We start from the raw sequence: 19,315 nt of genomic DNA, 5'->3' as shown, positions 1-19,315 counted from the left end.
TAATGGTTAATAGCAAAGCCTGCTTACAATTTAGGAACACCAAATTCCCGGGGTATATTAAGGGGATCAGTGGGAATAAGAGAAAATTTTTTTTTTCAAAAAGACCTTATAGTTTTGGAGAAAATCGATTTTTAAGTTTCAAGGGCAAAAATGTCTTTTAAATGCGGAAAATGTCAGGTTTTTTTTTGCACAGGTAACAATAGTGTATTATTTTCATAGATTCCCCCAAGTGGGAAGAGTTTTACTTACTTCGTTCCGAGTGTGGGAAATATAAAAAAAAAACGACGTGGGGTCCCCCCTCCCAGACCTCTTTAACCCCTTGTCCCCCATGCAGGCTGGGATAGCCAGAATGCGGAGCACCGGCCGCGTGGGGCTCCGCACCCTGACTATACCAGCCCGCATGGTCCATGGATTGGGGGGTCTCGGAAGGGGAGGGGCAGCCAAGCTTTCCCCTCCCCCTCCGAGCCCTTGTCCAATCCAAGGACAAGGGGCTCTTCTCCACCTCTGATGGGCGGTGGAGGTGGAGGCCGCGATTTCCTGGGGGGGGGGGGGGTTCATGGTGGCATCTGGGAGTCCCCTTTAAAAAGGGGTCCCCCAGATGCCCACCCCCCCTCCCAGGAGGAATGAGTATAGGGGTACTTGTACCTCTTACCCATTTCCTTTAAGAGTTAAAAGTAAATAAACACACAAACACTTAGAAAAAGTATTTTAATTGAACAAAAAACATAACCACGAAAAAAGTCCTTTAATATTCTTAATTAACCATTAATACTTACCTGTCCCTTTAAATAAATGATCCCTCGCAATAGCCTCGGAAATGTTCTATCAGTTACAATGTAACAAAGTTATTACAATGTAACAACTTTGTTACATTGTAACTACGCCGCACCCGACGTCACTCGCCGCTCAGCCGCCGCAGCCCGCATACACTTACGCGTCCTTGCAGGACGCTAAGTCCCCGCCGGCTCCCGCTGTCCACCCCGCCCACATCTGTCACCCACATGTCACCCACATGTGGGTGACATGTGGGTGACATGAGGGAGAGGCGGGGAGGGCAGCGGGAGCCGGCAGGACTTAGCGTCCTGCACGGATCCGACAGAGCTCTGAGCTATATATCTCAGAGCTCTCTAAGCATCTTTGTATTTGGGCTCCAAGGAGCCCCATTGGTCCTTAGCAGACCAATGGGGTTCCTTGAAATCAGAAGGAACCCCATTGGTCTGCTAAGGACCAATGGGGCTCCTTGAAGCCCAAATACAAAGATGCTTAGAGAGCTCTGAGCTATAAAGCTCAGAGCTCTGTCAGGTCCGTGCAGGACGCTAAGTCCCGCCGGTTTCCCGCTGCCCTCCCCGCCTCTCCCACATGTCACCCACATGTCACCCACATGTGGGTGACAGATGTTGGCGGGGTGGACAGTGGGAGCAGGCGGGGACTTAGCGTCCTGCAAGGACGCATAAGTGTATGCGGCGGCTGAGCGGCGAGTGACGTCGGGTGCGGCGTAGTTACAATGTAACAAAGTTGTTACATTGTAATAACTTTGTTACATTGTAACTGATAGAACATTTCCGAGGCTATTGCGAGGGATCATTTATTTAAAGTGACAGGTAAGTATTAATGGTTAATTAAGAATATTAAAGGACTTTTTTCATGGTTATGTTTTTTGTTCAATTAAAATACTTTTTCTAAGTGTTTGTGTGTTTATTTACTTTTAACTCTTAAAGGAAATGGGTAAGAGGTACAAGTACCCCTATACTCATTTCTCCTGGGAGGGGGGGTGGGCATCTGGGGGACCCCTTTTTAAAGGGGACTCCCAGATGCCACCATGAACCCCCCCCAGGAAATCGCGGCCTCCACCTCCACCGCCCATCGGAGGTGGAGAAGAGCCCCTTGTCCTTGGATTGGACAAGGGCTCGGAGGGGGAGGGGAAAGCTTTGCTGCCCCTCCCCTTCCGAGACCCCCCAATCCATACCAAGGAATCAGCCGTCTTGGTATAGTCAGGGTGCGGAGCCCCACGCGGCCGGTGCTCCGCATTCTGGCTATCCCAGCCTGCATGGGGGACAAGGGGTTAAAGAGGTCTGGGAGGGGGGACCCCACGGCATTTTTTTTTTATATTTCCCACACTCAGAACGAAGTAAGTAAAACTCTTCCCACTTGGGGGAATCTATGAAAATAATACACTATTGTTACCTGTGCAAAAAAAACGGACATTTTCCGCATTTAAAAGACATTTTTGCCCTTGAAACTTAAAAATCGATTTTCTCAAAAACTATAAGGTCTTTTTGAAAAAAAATTTTTTCCTCTTATTCCCACTGATCCCCTTAATATACCCTGGGAATTTGGTGTTCCTAAATTTTAAGCAGGCTTTGCTATTAACCGTTAAAGTCGGCAGGTTTTTAAATGTATATATTTTTCCTTTGAAACTTTAACATCGATTTTCTCAAAAACTATAAGGTCTTTTTGAAAAAATTTTTTTCCTCTTATTCCTTCTGATCTTCTCAATATATTCTCCAAATTTGAGGCTCTTAGCACTTAAGGGGGCTTTGCTATTAACCCTTAAAGTCGGCGGCTTTTTTATATTATACGGGAGCGTAATATTACGCGATTACGGCAGACTGTGTAATTTCAATAGGAGTTTACTGTCTTACGCGTAATTTGTTACGCGTAATAACGTAACCTACGGTCTACGCGTAATTAGTTACGTGCAATACTGTAACCTTACACGTAACGCTTACGGTGCATTTGTAGTGAATTACGATGCGTAATTACGCTAATGCGTAATTTCGGCCCAGCACTGGTTGTAACCATGGCATACCAAGAATGATCGTGGAGGTTGTCATTCGCAACACCAGAAACTGTAAATTCTCTTTATGTAACACCCCTACCGTAACCCTTAACTCTGGGGTCTGAGACAGAGGGTGGTTACTCTGCAAGGGGGAATCATCCACTGCAGTGACCAGAATCTGTTGCTTCAACGGGGAAATTGGAATCCCCAATTTCTTAGCAAATTCATAATCAATAAAGTTGGCTGCTGAGCCAGAGTCAATGAAGGCTTCAGTGGTCTCTGTCTTATCCTTCCAAGATATGGGAGGAGCATACGTTTATCATCTAGAGGTAATGACTGCGCGCCTAGGGTATTACCTCCGACTACACCTAGGCGACAGCGTTTCCCGACTTTTTGGGACAATTTTGCACTCTATGACCCCCCTCTGCACAGTACAGACAAAGCTGCTCTGTTTCTCTGCGCCTCCGTTCCACCCGGGACAATCTCGACCGACCAATCTGCATTGGTTCTGGTGGAGGCGAAGCGGGTGGAGATGACTCAGATGGCGGCGCGGCGTAGGACACATATCTCACATTGTTCCTACCCCGGGTCTGTCTTTGGTAACGTAGGCGACGGTCAACCCTGATGGCCAATGAAATGGCCTCATCGATAGACTTTGGCTCAGGATGACCCAACATTAGCTCTGAGACCGCGTCTGACAGCCCTGACAAAAAACAGTCTAGAAGCGCAAATGAGCCCCATCTGGCTGAAACTGGCCATTTTCTGATCTCAGCTGCGTAAACTTCTACCGGATCCCTGCCCTGCCGCAAAGTCTTGAGCTTCCGCTCCGCGGTAGAGGCAATGTCCGGATCATCATAAATTATAGCCATGGCTTTAAAAAATGCCTCAACTGAGGCTAGAGCCTCATTCCCTGGCTGGAGATTATATGCCCAGGTCTGGGAATCCCCTGACTATAGGGTCTTAATAAATGTAATTCTTTGTGCTATGGTTCCTGAAGAATTAGGTCTCAACTCAAAGTACGATAACACTCGATTTCTGAAGTTCTGAAAGTCAGATCTATGGCCAGAAAACCTTTCAGGTACAGACATGCATATGTCTGTGCTAGGAGGAGATCGCACTGCATCCACAGCCGTCTGTAAGGTTTGTGCAGACCCAGACAAGGCATTGATCTGGGTCTGATGATTGTCCAGCACTTGGATGAAATTTTCCACCGAGGGGTGAGTGCATTCAGACGGCTGTTAAATGCGTCCATTTGGGTTTGGTCTGCCATTCTGTAACGATCGGTGTCAGCACACAGAGAGAATCTGATTATTGGTGATCTGCAGTATCACCAAGAATACAGATCTATACCTGATTATGGATGATCTGCAGAATCACCAATAATACAGATATAGTACTAACCTCTGGACACCTCTGAATATATATATTGAGTGTTTGGTGTAACAGTATGACTTTGAGTAATCCACCTGATGAGCAGGTGGCATTTGGCAGTACAGGAGGTACTGCTATAGAGAGTACAGAAACCCTCCAGCAACCTGGGATACTCCAAGGGGTGGAGTCAGGCTGAAGGTAGGAAGGGTCAGAGAGTGAGTGACACCTGAAGGTGGATGTCACTGACTGATCTGGAGACTATCTCTTTAGTGGAGAGAGATAGCTCTCGAGGTCGGGCAAGCCAGGTCGGCAACACACGGACAGACAAAGTACAAAGACAGAAGGCTGATTCGGTATCCAAGGCAGGCAGGGTTTGGCAACAGAATATCAGATATGCGTGGTACCGAATCAGAGAGCAGAGGGATAGTCAGGAAAGCAACAGGTCATAACCAATATCAAACTATGCCTAGTCGTGGGTGTGAGGTCCGTGTTCTCTACACCCTGGAACTAGTCTGACGTATAACAGGATGTTAACACAAGTTGCCTAGTCTTGGGTGTGAGGTCCGTGGTCTCTACACCCTGGAACTAGTCTGAAGTATAACAGAATGATAACACAAGTTCCCTAGTCTTGGGTGTGAGGTCCGTGGTCTCTACACCCTGGAACTAGTCTGAAGTATAACAGAATGATAACACAAGTTCCCTAGTCTTGGGTGTTAGGTCCGTGGTCTCTACACCCTGGAACTAGTCTGAAGTATAACAGAATGATAACACAAGTAATCTGGCTCAGTGTGAATTCCCAGGTCCTCCTGGTTCAAACACACTGTTGGATCTGACTAAGGTCTGAGTGCTTCCACGTAGTGTTTGCAACGGCAGACAGTTTGAGAGTGGCCAGCAGTAACCATATATAGAGCAGCGCTCTCTGGCACCACCCTGAAGTGATCAACCAATGGTTACCAGCTCTGAGGTCAGCTGATCGGCCTGGTCAGCTGACCCTCCCCCCCCCCCGGCCATCATAAAAGTTCTTCCTTTCAGCGCGCGCGCACGTATTCCTAAGCCTGTGTGAACTAACAGACTCAGCCAGACCAGATGCACGCTGCTGCGGTCAAACCGCCGCGCTGGACGCGGAACCAGCCACCTTGCTGTCAGTACATGCGGCGGCTTTACCGCGTTCTGCCAAGTTACCAGACGCACGCTTCCGCGTGCAGACCGCCGTGTTGGACGCGGAATCAGCCGCCTTGCTGTTAGTACACGCGGCGGCTTTTCCGCGTTCTCTCACACTGAGCTTTCTTCATCACCACACTTTACTTATTGACTAGATTCACTTTTTTAATATATATTTTAACCCCCCCAGCCTCTTTTAACTCCTTGCTCTCTGCATAGGCTAGTATTTACTGAATGGCTGCACCCAACAGAGTGGGGCTTTGCTACCTGAACAATTCCAGTGGACACTGGACCATGTGGGCTGGTATTGTTCTGGCAATGCCAGGTTGCACGGGACTAGTAGTTAACAGAGGTTTGGGTAGCAAGGGGGGGTTGTTAATTTTTTTTATTACTAAATGTATTATACAAAAATATACTGAATTGTGCAAGTAGGTGCTATTCTGAGATAATCAATATTCTTATTTCCTGGTAAAGCAGGTAATAAGTGTAATGCTCATCTGCCCTCATTTTTTCAATTTAAAACAACACTTATTACACAGATTTAAAACTATTAACTAAATCAAGATTAAAACAACATCAGGACGATAAAAGAACAAAGTGGCTTCTTTTTTACATGACCAGGAAAGCTAATATCCATTTTTACAGTTGAGGTAATTAGTGTCTCAGACCACCACTGCTGTCCATGGCCTTCTGAAAGCTCACAGCTGCACTCAGCCCGTGAACAAGCATGGTGGAACTGTGCAGTAGCACGGAGCTGCTCATGCACAGCAGAAAGAGACATGCAAGTGCTGCTCTGTGCTACTGGGCAGGCGCAGGGTATCTTGCACCTGCACGGTGCGGTTACACCTGTGAGCCCCTCAAACGTAAACAATTGGTTGTGTCAACACTGCATGCTAATATTTTGTGTGTTTATTTTTGTATGGCAGTGATGTACCTATACAGCGATAATACTGAGCAATATTGAACCCACGTAACAGCTCAGCTCAGCCCAATTAGAAAATTGGTTTGCACCAAAACTGGTCTGTGGTAACTGTAAAAATGACTAGTGAACTCAAAAAAACAGAATAATCACAGTATATTGATGCTGCGCACAGCATAAAAGTTCCCTCAAAAGTAGATGTCTTAGTGTCTGTGTTTGGAGTCATCTGTGGAAATTGATCAACTGGTCAGTCAGATGGTCAAGTGTGGGTATGGTAACATGCTATCCTACAAGATTTATACAATGCTCTAAGCTACAATGCAGTGACTGTTGTATAGTTAGGTAGGCAGGTGTGTGCAGGACCGGGCAAGGTTCTCCATCACAAGAGGTGCAGATTCCAAAGTACCCCCTTAGACGTGTCCCTAGAATTTGGTAAGCCCCCTCCCCCCCCCCCCCCCCCCACACACACACACTTGATAGATAGCCAGACGTGCCTCCCTTCCCTCTAGTATAGATAGCTAGATGCGTCCCCCAGTGTTAGGTAATCTCCCCTTCCACATAGATAGCCAGATGTGCTCTCCACAGGATTAGGTAGCCCCTTCACTATATGCAGAGCGGTGTGGAGCAGAAGGCACAAATACAACTCTTATGTGCAGGAACTCTCTGACTTCTCCAGCAGCAATGCAGTAATAAGAGGCACCAGTTGAGGGCTTTATACAGAGGAGAGGCTAAATTGTGCAATGTGGAGAAGACATGCTGAAGTTCCAGGGGGCACTTACAGGTAAATTGTACAAAGCCTTCCACACCGGGCTCTGTACCCAGAGACTGCTGCCTCCCGACCAACTCTTTCAACCTTCCCTGGGCATGTGAGGAGTTGCTCTGTCTATGTGGGATGCTGCCTCCTCAAGAAATACACATCAATCTATGAATGTTAAGCAGGTGACTTCATATGCTTGAATCTTTTTCATTTTTATTGATCTACTATGTTTTTAAAATATTACAGTATGTATATATATATATATATATATATATATATATATATATATATATATATATATACATACTGTATATATTATTTTTGTTCCCATTATCTGAGCCAAATGGAATGAACATCAGTGCTTTATATTACTAGTCATACAATATACAGTATAAATAATTCACAATAAACATAGAGACTGTAAATGAGGGAACAAGTGCCGGAAAACATATATCCTCTGAACTGTTAATTGCAGTCTCACAGCAAGCCTAAGAGAATCGTTGATTTTGTCTGACTTCAACAATGTTCTTTATTAGTCTGGGAGGATATGCATCATAAAATGCATATCATGCAGGCATATTGAAAGTGATCGCCAAGCATTTGTAAAGATGTAATAATTTGCCTCAATGGTGCATGAAAATAAATTATTCCTCACTCTCACTAAGTCAATGTGCATGGATAATTCAGTGTTTAACCTGCAGCAGTTTACAAAGCTACTTACAGCTTGTATGAAAAGTTTTAGGCAAAAACATATTATCAGTTTACAAATGCAAATGCACTTCAGACATACTCAAAACATATATATTATGGACATCTGGTTAATGTGTTATATACAGTGGGTTGCAAAAGTATTCGGCCCCCTTGAAGTTTTCCACATTTTGTCACATTACTGCCACAAACATGAATCAATTGTATTAGAATTCCACATGAAACACCAATACAAAGTGGTGTACACATGAGAAGTGGAACAAAAATCATACATGATTCCAAACATTTTTTACAAATCAATAACTGCAAAGTGGGGTGTGCGTAATTATTCAGCCCCCTTTGGTCTGAGTGCAGTCAGTTGCCTATAGACATTGCCTGATGAGTGCTAATGACTAAACAGAGTGCACCTGTGTGAAATCTAATGTCAGTACAAATACAGCTGCTCTGTGAGGGCCTCAGAGGTTGTCTAAGAGAATCTTGGGAGCAACAACACCTTGAAGTCCAAAGAACAAACCAGACAGGTTAGGGATAGTTATTGAGAAATTTAAAGCAGGCTTAGGCTACAAAAAGACTTCCAAAGCCTTGAACATCCCATGGAGCACTGTTCAAGCGATCATTCAGAAATAGAAGGAGTATGGCACAACTGTAAACCTACCAAGACAAGGCCATCCACCTAAACTCACAGGCTGAACAAGGAGAGCGCTAATCAGAAATGCAGTCAAGAGGCCCATGGTCACTCTGGACGAGCTGCAGAGATCTACAGCTCAGGTGGGGGAATCGGTCCATAGGACAATTATTAGTTGTGCACTGCACAAAGTTGGCTCTTATGGAAGGGTGACAAGAAGAAAGCCATTGTTAACAGAAAAGCATAAGAAGTCCTGATTGCAGTTTGCCACAAGCAATGTGGGGGACAGCATACATGTGGAAGAAGGTGCTCTGGTCGAATGAGACCAAAATGGAACTTTTTGGCCAAAATGCAAAACGATATGTGTGGCAGAAAACCAACACTGCACATCACTCAGAACACACCATCCTGACTGTCAAATATGGTGGTGGCAGCATCATGCTCTGGGGTTGCTTCTCTTCAGTAGGGACAGGTAAGCTGGTCAAAGTTGATAGGAAGATGGATGGAGCCAAATACAGGGCAATCTTGGAAGAAAACCTCTTGGAGTCTGCAAAAGACTTGAGACTGGGGCGGAGGTTCACCTTCCAGCAGGACAACGACCCTAAACATAAAGCCAGGCAACAATGGAATGGTTTAAAACAAAACATATCCATGTGTTAGAATGGCCCAGTCAAAGTCCAGATCTAAATCCAATCGAGAATCTGTGGCAAGATCTGAAAACTGCTGTTCACAAACGCTGTCCATCTAATCTGACTGAGCTGGAGCTGTTTTGCTAAGAAGAATAGGCAAGGATTTCAGTCTCTAGATCTGCAAAGCTGGTAGGGACATACTCTAAAAGACTGGGCAGCTGTAATTGCAGAAAAAGGTGGTTCTACAAAGTATTGACTCAGGGGGCTGAATATTTACGCACACCCCACTTTGCAGTTATTGATTTGTAAAAAAATGTTTGGAATAATGTATGATTTTTGTTCCACTTTTCATGTGTACCCCACTTTGTATTGGTCTTTCACGTGGAATTCCAATAAAATTGATTCATGTTTGTGGCAGTAATGTGACAAAATGTGGAAAAGTTCAAGGGGGCCGAATACTTTTGCAAGCCACTGTATGTATATATATATATATACATATATATATATATATATATATACATACATACACTATGCTACAATTAAGCATTGAACTACATACATTACATGCTACAATTAAAGAGAAACTGTGAACATGGTTGCATTGGCCTCAATTCACTAACTAATTTAGACTAGTCTACAGATGTTTTTAGTCTACTGATGGTTTGGTGTAATGTTTTAGACCTGTTTTTAGATCTGGTCTAACATTCAGTAATTCCACAATTTACAAAGGCAAACAAGGAGTAACCACACCACACTTTTTCTGACAGAGATTAGACCAGCTGATTTCTTGATGGTAAAGTCATTCGGTGAGGTATTTTAAACGTGAGGACTGAGCATGTTGAATTAATTATGCAGGAGTTTAATTGTATGCAGAGGAGAGCTTATCAAAGGAAAAGGATGAACAAATCATAGTTTTTGCTAGTTGACACCTCTCTCGGCGGCAATATTTGATCTTTGCAGTTGTTTACAGTGTGTTAAACGCAGAGTTTCATCTGTCAGTTTGAACCAGGCCTAACCCTCACACTACCTTTTAGCCGTGTACGCATGCTGGGTGTTTTAAAGCACTTAATTCCACAAATTTCGGAATGTAATGTGATTTCTGCCCTTTAGATTCTGCGTCAACTACGTAATTTTTGGTGGTACTTTTGCCTTGGATCTCCCTCTGACATGCCACAGGCCAGTTGTTAGGCCCCTTGAAACAACTTTTCCATCACTTCTGTAGCCAGAAACAGTCCCTATATGTTTTAAAATTTGCCTACCCATTGAAGCCTACGGCAGTTCCCCAGATATGCCTGTTCACGAACTGTTGTGGAAAATTTGCGTTCATGAACCGAAAATTTGATGTTCACTACATCACTAATGATTTGTAATGTACGAGTCGTAATTACACCCTAGGATATCATAGTCGTAGCCCTTAATCACCTGTGATTATGAATTACCACTACGGGTGCAGTCGTAATTACACTGTCATTATGTGAGTGAGTCATAATTACGATTACTAGTACATTTTTTTCTTTTAAATGTGGACCAAGCAGAATGTCCCTAGCAACAATTAAGAATTAGCTGAGCTCCAGGTCAACCCCTCTCTATAAAAGGTGGATGCCATTTTAGATAAACTCCTTGCTGTCACACAGTACTGTGTAGAGTAGTGCTGTGTATTTGCAATTTGTGGTTGATCTGTGCTAATTTAAGCTAATTGTACCTGCAATTGTTAGCTTTATTATTCAATTAGATACATTTAAATGCCGGTCAATGACAGATTGTGGATAATTATTTCCGCTGACTTTAGCAGTTAATAGCAAAGGCCCCTTACATCCTAGCAACACCAAATTTGCAGGATATGTTAAAAAGATAGTGTAAAATAATATTTAAAAAAAAAAATTAAACATTTTTATTTTTGGGGAATGTTCTGAGTGTGGGAAATCTGAAAATAAAATGGCATGGGTTCCCCCTTCCCGAGCCTCTGTAACCCCATGCAGGCTGGGATAGCAAGAATGCGGAGCCCCGGCCGACTGGGGCTTCGCACCCTGAGCTATACCAGCCCGCATGGTCCATGGTATGGGGGCTCCGGGGGAGAGAGGCAGCCAAGCCTTCCCCTCTCCCCCCGAGCCCTTGTCCAATCCATGGGCACCGGAGGCGGGGGCGACGACTCCCTGGGGGGGTTCATGGTGGCATCTGGAGTCCCCTTTAAGAAGGGGACCCCAGATGTCCACCCCCCTCCCAGGAGAAATGAGTATAGGGGTACAAAGTACCCCTTACCCATTTCCACAAAGGGTTAAATGAAAGAAAAACACAACCACAAAAAAAGCAACCACGATTCGGATCACAAATTCGGAATAGTGGAAAAAATGCTCGTGATCAAGGGTTATCCATGATCACGAGGTCCTGGCGAGCATCCCTGCTTGAATGTTACTTTCCTTTCTTTTAAGTATTTAGGAGACCTATTAGGTTGAGTTTTAGTGTATTTGATTAGTTAAAGTAAAACCCCTTACATCCCTTACCCCTTTTTATTTTTGGGGAATGTTCTGAGTGTGAGAAATCAGAAAATAAAATGGTGTGGGGTCCCCCTTCCCGAGCCTCTGTATCCCTTTGTCCCCATGCAGGCTGGGATAGCAAGAATGCAGAGGCCCGGCCGACTGGGGCTTCGCACCCTGAGCTTTACCAGCCCGCATGGTCCATGGTATGGGGGGCTCCAGGGGAGAGAGGCGGCCAAGCCTTCCCCTCTCCCCCTGAGCCCTTGTCCAATCCATGGACAAAGGTCTCTTCCCCACCTGCAGTGCCCCAGGAGGAGGTGGGGCGACGACTCCCTGGGGGGGGGGGGCTCATGGTGTGCATCTGGGAGTCCCCTTTAAGAAGGGGACCCCAGATGCCCACCCCCCTCCCAGGAGAAATGAGTATAGGGGTACAAAGTACCCCTTACCCATTTCCACAAAGGGTTAAGTGAAAGAAAAACACAACCACGAAAAAAGCAATCACGATTCGGATCACGAATTTGGCATCACAACACTGCCTGTAACCTGCTGTTGCCGCAGGTGTCTGTCAGCCTGATAAGTCACAACACATATGCTAACCTGCTGCCATCAAGGGTGTTCACATTGAAAACTCCGCTGTCTGATTTGTGGTGCGGGCCCAACTGCAGCTTCACAACTGCTGTCTGGAACCTGCTGCTGCCACAGGTGTCAGTATTTTATATCTGGGGTTCTTGGGGAGTGTGGGTGACACACTCTATGTAACACCATTCTTTACAAACATTGAAAATGTTGTTAGTGCTGCTACAGGCATAATGTAATTTAATTAATGTTGTGTTCCCACCACCAGGTTCCACAGCCTATTTTGTTAGCACCAACTCCTCCTGCTGTCACTGTCATAATTCTATTTAATTAATGCTGTGGTCCCACCACCAGGTTCCACGGCCTAAGCATCTACCAATTCCTGCTGCTGTGATTGTTTAATTTGCGTGATGCTATGGTGCCAACACCAGGTGCCAAGGCCTATTCTGCAACCTGCTACCACCAACTCCTTGTGCTGCTGTCATAAGGTAATATAATTAATGCTTGTGGTCCCACCAGCCACCACCAGGTTCCAATGCCTATTTTGCTACCATGTAATCAAGAAGCAGATGCCCTTAGCAAATTGTCATTGCATGTCTAAGAGAAGAAGGGAAAAAAACAGATTGTCATGATAAAGCAGCGGGTGTGCTCCTGCCAGCATCACATCCTAAAGAGAAGAAGAAGAACGTTTTTTCTTGATCAAGAATAAGCTGTGCTCCTTCCAAGTGCCAATGCTACATACCAAAGAGAAGGAGAAGAGTGTGTAGCGCTCAAGAAGAAAAAAGCACTAGAAGTCATTCTAAATAGTGTTGCTCAGGTGAACAAGAACCCATGGAGAAGCAAGTGATCCATTTAATCAGGTAAGGAATTGGAAATATCTGATTTGCCAGCCAGAAGCATATGCTTCAGAAGGAAGTGCTCACAGCAAATTAAAGCCTTCAAAATCTATTAGCTGAAATAACTAATCATGTTTTTTAGTGTGTTCCTGCACACGCAAGTAATCAAGTTGACAGCACTTTGCACACAAATCCAAACTCTGTCTGACTATAATGTCATGTAAAGATCTATAATACATTTATGCATATTGTACCTGTGTTTCTACAGTAGATTCACTTGCTGTTGAACAGGGAAATTCTGCACCATTGCTGATGGCCTTGATTCAGCTCAGTAATCCTCTGTACAGTCATCACCAGCCATCACAGTCATTACCAGCTAACTTGGGGGATGAAGGTCGATGTTCCTTCAAAAACACAAGGGAAACCACAAGCCCCAGTAGTGTAGTATATCAAAGCAGTGTGGAACATGCCAATGTCAACCTTTCAGCTAAGGTGAAATAATAAGAGCAACACAGAAGGCACCCAACAGTTATTATTATTATTTAGTATTTATATAGCGCTGACATCTTCCACAGCACTGTATAGCGTATATTGTCTGATCACTTAACCTCCTTAGCGGTAACCCTGTGCTGGACACGGGGTAAGCCGCCGGAGGGTGCCGCTCAGGCCCTGCTGGGCCGATTTACATAATTTTTTTTCAAACACGCAGCTAGCACTTTGCTAGCTGCGTGTTTGGTCTGATCGCCGCCGCCCACCGCCGATGCGCCGCTAGCCGCCGCGATACAGGCCCCCCCCCCCGCATACCCCTTGCTCAGCCTGGCCAATCGCCGCCAGGCTGCGCTATGGGGTGGATCGGGATTCCCTGTGACGTCACGACGTCGGCGACGTCGATGACGTCACTCCGACCATCGCCATGGCGATGGGGGAAGCCCTCAAGGAAATCCCGTTCAGAACGGGATTTCCTCATGGGCAAGCGGCACCGGCGGCGATCGGACGCTACGGGGAGACGCCGCAGGAGGGGGGAAGCATGTAGCTAGCGCTAGGCTAGCTACATGCTAAAAAAAAAGTGAAAAACAACCTCCCGCGGCTGCGCAGCTGCACTTCTCATACTGCCAGGGAGGTTAACTGTCCTTCAGAGGGGCTCACAATCTAATTCCTACCATAGTCATATGTCTGTATGGTAGTCTAGGGCCAATTTAGAGGGAAGCCAATTAACTTATCTGTTTTTGGGGTTTGGTAGAAAACTGGTGTGCCTGGAGGAAATCCACACAGACACGGGGAGAATATACAAACTCCATGCAGATAGTGCCCTGGCTGGGATTTGCATCTGGAACCCAGCGCTACAAGGTGAGAGTACTAACCATTACACCACCATGCTGCCCACACTTGAAACAATGGGCTGATTCACAAAGCTTTTCTGTTAAATTATCTCAACTTATTTATTAACTCCTTAAATGACGTAACTCATGGTTTATCTCTCCTTATCTAACTTAACTCATTGTTTAGTTCTCCTTATTTGCCATAACTCATGGTTTAGCTCTCCCTACCTATTTATCTTATGCATTATCTCTCCTTATTAGTTTATCTCATGCATTAGCACTCCTTACAGTTAAAGTGAAAATAAGTAACCTTTGTGAATCAACCCCAATGTATTTTAAGCATTTTAAAAACAAGGAAAAATATTGCCTTACATATCCAAAGGAACTCACCAAAATTTTGGATGACACAATAAAAACAATGCATTTCCCATTACTTCACTTCTCATTATTCTGTTTGCCATTATTTGTCATCAATTATCTGACACTATTGGTCACTCACCAACTAGCTGTCACTTCTGGGCTCCTGCTATTGGTCACTTCTTATTTCTCATTTTACTTATTATCTCCTATTATGCCTCTACACTCTACCAATTATTCTTGCCTACCAGTAAAATCTACTATTCACTACCTGATCCTTGCTGCTTGTGGCCCAATAATACATTTAATAATACTTTAATACAGTGTCTGGATTCACTTACTTTTATGTTATGCCTAAAACTTGGCCTCGCAAATGCAGATTTTTGGGATAAAAGCAGTGCAGCTCATTATCCCGCCTCTCGTGTTGCTGGGAAAAAACCAGCAACTGGCCAAAGCCAACGCCACTCAAACCAGGATGGTATCCTCCCCCGTAATCATCTCCGGACGGCTGCGTGCGCCGTCAGGATACGTCACTCCTCATGGTGGATTGGATGGCATAAGCAGCCGTCCAACCAATCCGCGTGTGAGTCCGCAACCGTGGCAACCAGTGCACACAGTGACATACTGCTAATGCGGAACCCCGTGGAAATCATAGAGAAGGGCACTAGCGGACAAAACGTCCCAATACCCCAGGTGTGATGGTGCTCAGCCAACCTAGTGACGAACACCGGTCAATCACCATACGGGACTGCGGCCCCACTATACTCCGCGGCAAATGTCTATCCTGGTGTGCGGGACACAGAGTGCCCCCAACACCAGGATCCGTGAGACACCTGCCCACTGCCCAATCCTGGTGGTCCATGCGTGGCGTGCACTATAGGAACCACAAACGCACATAACCTATGCATAAGCAGATGAGCTTAGGTGAGGCACACCTCAGTGGGAACAGAGAAGAAAAAAAGATGCTACTTACATACCACCAAGATAGATAGAGAGATACCATAACACCGTGGAAACTACAAGAACAGGATACCCAATTCCTCCCAAAAGCGGGATAAAAGAAACCCTGCAGATATAAAAAGATGCATAAATACATAATATATACAAATTATTTACAGGGCAGAACATTATTACACTTCAGCATACATAGTTATATTTCATCTATCAGACAGAAAACAAGAAAGACCATTATGACTATTCAGACCCGCAGGCGCTACCGTATTTAACGTGTAAATCCAAAATGCCTCTCTCTGTAGGAGCAAGCGTTTTCTGTTACCTCCTCTCCTAGGTGGCTGAACCCATTCAATGACCATCCCTCTCAGGGTATGAACCTGATGTTGTTGTTCAAGAAAGTGCAGCGCTACAGGCTTAGTGACATCAGGAGTCTCCCCCTTCTCGACGGCCTTATACATCATGCGTATATCACTGCGGTGTCTTTGGAACCGTTTTTTGAAAGGGCCAGTGGTCTTGCCGACGTATGCCATGCCACAAGGGCATTTAAGCATGTAAACCACATGATTAGTGTCACAATTGACATAATCTCTGATGGCATACTTTTTTCCACTGCGTGGGTGGGTAAATGCACTTCCCGTGATCAGTGAGTTACATATGTTGCATTTGCAACACTTGTAACATCCAGTACGCTCAGACAATTTAAATGGTTTCTGAACGTATTTCTGCCAGAGATCTGCCTGCACCAGGGTGCTGCGAATATTTTTGCAATTTTTATACGCAAACAAGGGTCTCTCTTTAACCACTGGGGTGAGTCTTTTGTCAGCCTGTAGGATGCATGTGAGTGTGCGAAGGGTTAATTGATTTTTGCTGTTTCTAGCCACACCCCCTTCAGCACCTCCCTTTCCCTAATAATTTATTTAATGTCCTAACTAGAGTCGATGTGCCTGGATATATGTATGTTTATTCTTATCATTGACCCCTGTGGCTAGGGTCCAATTCGGTGCACTCCCCCCTTCCCCTGTATGTTTGTCAGCATGCAGACAGCTTGTGCTGGTGTATGCGCATGGTGCACATGGACACATAGCGTTAGCTCCCTTGTGCGATTGGTAAGATGCACTGTCTTTCCCAGGAGAGGAAGTTAGGATGTGTGCTCCTAATCCATTGATAGGTTTGATGCAATGAATGTGTTTGCATGTCTGCACTATGCATGTTACAGGGCCAGAGTTAGGACACCTATGTTTACCTAGGTACTTTTACGCAGTATAGGTGACTAAGCATAAGAATGTATTCTTCTGTGAACTAAAACCCTGGCTTTTAATTTAGCTGTAGGGTTGTGCCTGGATGAGTAAATCTGTGAATGCATTTGTTTGAACATTTGCATGTGAGTGTGCGAAGGGTTAATTGATTTTTGCTGTTTCTAGCCACACCCCCTTCAGCACCTCCCTTTCCCTAATAATTTATTTAATGTCCTAACTAGAGGCGATGTGCCTGGATATATGTATGTTTATTCTTATCATTGAGATTAATGGCCACTGCGATGTAGAAGTGGCAAGGGTGATAGATGCAATACCACAGTGTGAAAGAGGCCTGAATCGTGCACAGTGCTGTATCATGCGCACCGTATGGCAACATGCTGCAGATTCTGCATTGGCTGGACCACTTCCATCACATTGTGATGTACTGCGGATTCTGTGCTATGTCTTATAGACATGAATGGCCAGTGTGATGAGCTGCAGTGGAGAGCAGCTGGGGAGTACTGCAATGCAACATTATGCTGTAAGTATGAAAGGAATCTAAATAGGATTCACCTATAACTAGAGATGGCCCGAACGGTTCGCCGGTGAATGGTTCCCGGCGAACTTCCGGTGGTTCGCGTTCGCCATCTAAGGCAAACTTTTACAGAAGTTCGGTTCGCCCCCATAATGCACCATTAGGGTCATCTTTGACCCTCTACATCACAGTCAGCAGGCACATTGTAGCCAATCAGGCTACATTCCCTCCTGGAGCCACTCTCCCCCTTATAAAAGGCAGGCACCGCCAGCCATTACATTCACTCGTGTGCCTGCACTAATTAGAGAAGGGACAGCTGCTGTAGACTCTCTCATAGGGAAAGATTAGTTAGGCTCTTGTAGGCTTCTTAGCTTGCTCCTTGCTGATTCTTATTGCTAAAATAGCACCCCACAACAGCTCTTTTGAGAGCTACTCTTGTTCTTGTGATCTATTTTTGTGTGTGTGTGTGTGTGTGTGTGTGTGTGTCCCACTGACACTTGTGTTGCATAGACAGCCTTGATAATCCATACTGTGTGTGTGCCACTGCCAGGCCCAGCACATTCCGTGACTACCTGTGTGTGTGACAGGTGCACATTGTAATACCTATTACTGCATATACCTACCTGTTGTGTTGAGTGCACCCACCTCATCACTGCATATACCTTCCTGTTGTGTTGAATGCACCCACCTCATCACTGCATATACCTACCTGTTGTGTTGAGTGCACCCACCTCATCACTGCATATACTTACCTGCTGTGTTGAGTGCACCCACCTCATCACTGCATATAACTACCTGTTGTGTTCAGTGCACCCACCTCATCACTGCATATACCTACCTGTTGTGTTCAGTGCACCCAACTCATCACTGCATATACCTTCCTGTTGTGTTGAGTGCATCCACCTCATCACTGCATATAACTACCTGTTGTGTTCAGTGCACCTACCTCATCACTGCATATACCTACCTGTTGTGTTGAGTGCACCCACCTCATCACTGCATATACCTACCTGTTGTGTTGAGTGCACCCACCTCATCACTGCATATACCTACCTTTTGTGTTGAGTGCATCCACCTCATCACTGCATATACCTACCTGTTGTGTTGAGTGCACCCACCTCATCACTGCATATACCTACCTTTTGTGTTGAGTGCACCCACCTCATCACTGCATATACCTACCTGTTGTGTTGAGTGCACCCACCTCATCACTGCATATACCTACCTGTTGTGTTGAGTGCACCCACCTCATCACTGCATATACCTACCTGTTGTGTTCAGTGCACCCAACTCATCACTGCATATACCTTCCTGTTGTGTTGAGTGCATCCACCTCATCACTGCATATAACTACCTGTTGTGTTCAGTGCACCCACCTCATCACTGCATATACCTACCTGTTGTGTTGAGTGCACCCACCTCATCACTGCATATACCTACCTGTTGTGTTGAGTGCACCCACCTCATCACTGCATATACCTACCTTTTGTGTTGAGTGCATCCACCTCATCACTGCATATACCTACCTGTTGTGTTCAGTGCACCCACCTACCTACGTGAGTGCACGCAGTGTGATATGCCACTCCATGCATACCTGTTAACTGCACCTGTGTGACTGCAAATTGTATTAGTCAAGTCAGTGCATACCTTTCACTTCACCCACCTCGATATGGACAAAACGGACAAAACAGGTAGAGGAATAGTTAGAGGCAGACCCAGAGGAAGGCCACCCGGCAGGTCTGTGCGAGGTCGTGTTGATGTGATTTTGTGTGGCCCGGGCCCAAAGTACAGTGCTCAGAAGAAGGCATGCCCCATCAACTCCCAAGATTGTCAGGATGTGGTTGACTATTTAACACAGAACACCTCATCTTCCGCAGCCACCTGCGCTACTACAAGCACCACATCCGCTGCATTTGACACTTCGCAGGAGTTATTTGGTGGTGAAATCACTGATTCACAGCCACTACTGCTACAACAAGATGAAGATGCTAAGCAAGTTACACCGCCTCATATGTGTGAGTTAGGCGACACTTTGGACGTAATGTGTGAGTACGAGGATGATGAAGCACATGCTGTTGGT

General features: G+C 45.3%; 2 long non-coding RNA genes across 3 annotated transcripts in view; one reads left to right on the top strand and one right to left on the bottom strand.

Annotated features, from left to right (window-relative positions):
• Window positions 1-15,577, bottom strand: part of LOC137517592 (uncharacterized) — a 61,540-nt gene extending 45,963 nt beyond the window's left edge. Inside the window, exons 1-2 of one of the 2 annotated variants that reach the window (XR_011020582.1) lie at window positions 15,489-15,577; window positions 13,090-13,239 (exon numbers count right to left, since the gene is read on the bottom strand). This is a non-coding gene — a long non-coding RNA (uncharacterized lncRNA). Of the gene's footprint in view, window positions 1-13,089; window positions 13,240-15,484 lie in introns of both variants that reach the window. The other variant, XR_011020583.1, reaches the window with a different exon arrangement.
• LOC137517594 (uncharacterized) overlaps window positions 1-19,315 on the top strand; it is a 98,914-nt gene that overhangs the window by 30,318 nt on the left and 49,281 nt on the right. The gene's annotated exons all lie outside the window — the stretch shown is intronic.

This window comes from Hyperolius riggenbachi, chromosome 5 (assembly GCF_040937935.1).
Source record: "Hyperolius riggenbachi isolate aHypRig1 chromosome 5, aHypRig1.pri, whole genome shotgun sequence".
NCBI classification, from domain to species: Eukaryota; Metazoa; Chordata; class Amphibia; order Anura; family Hyperoliidae; genus Hyperolius; species Hyperolius riggenbachi.
The sequence above is the reverse complement of the archived record's forward strand: the minus strand, read 5'-3'. Positions and strand labels throughout refer to the sequence as shown.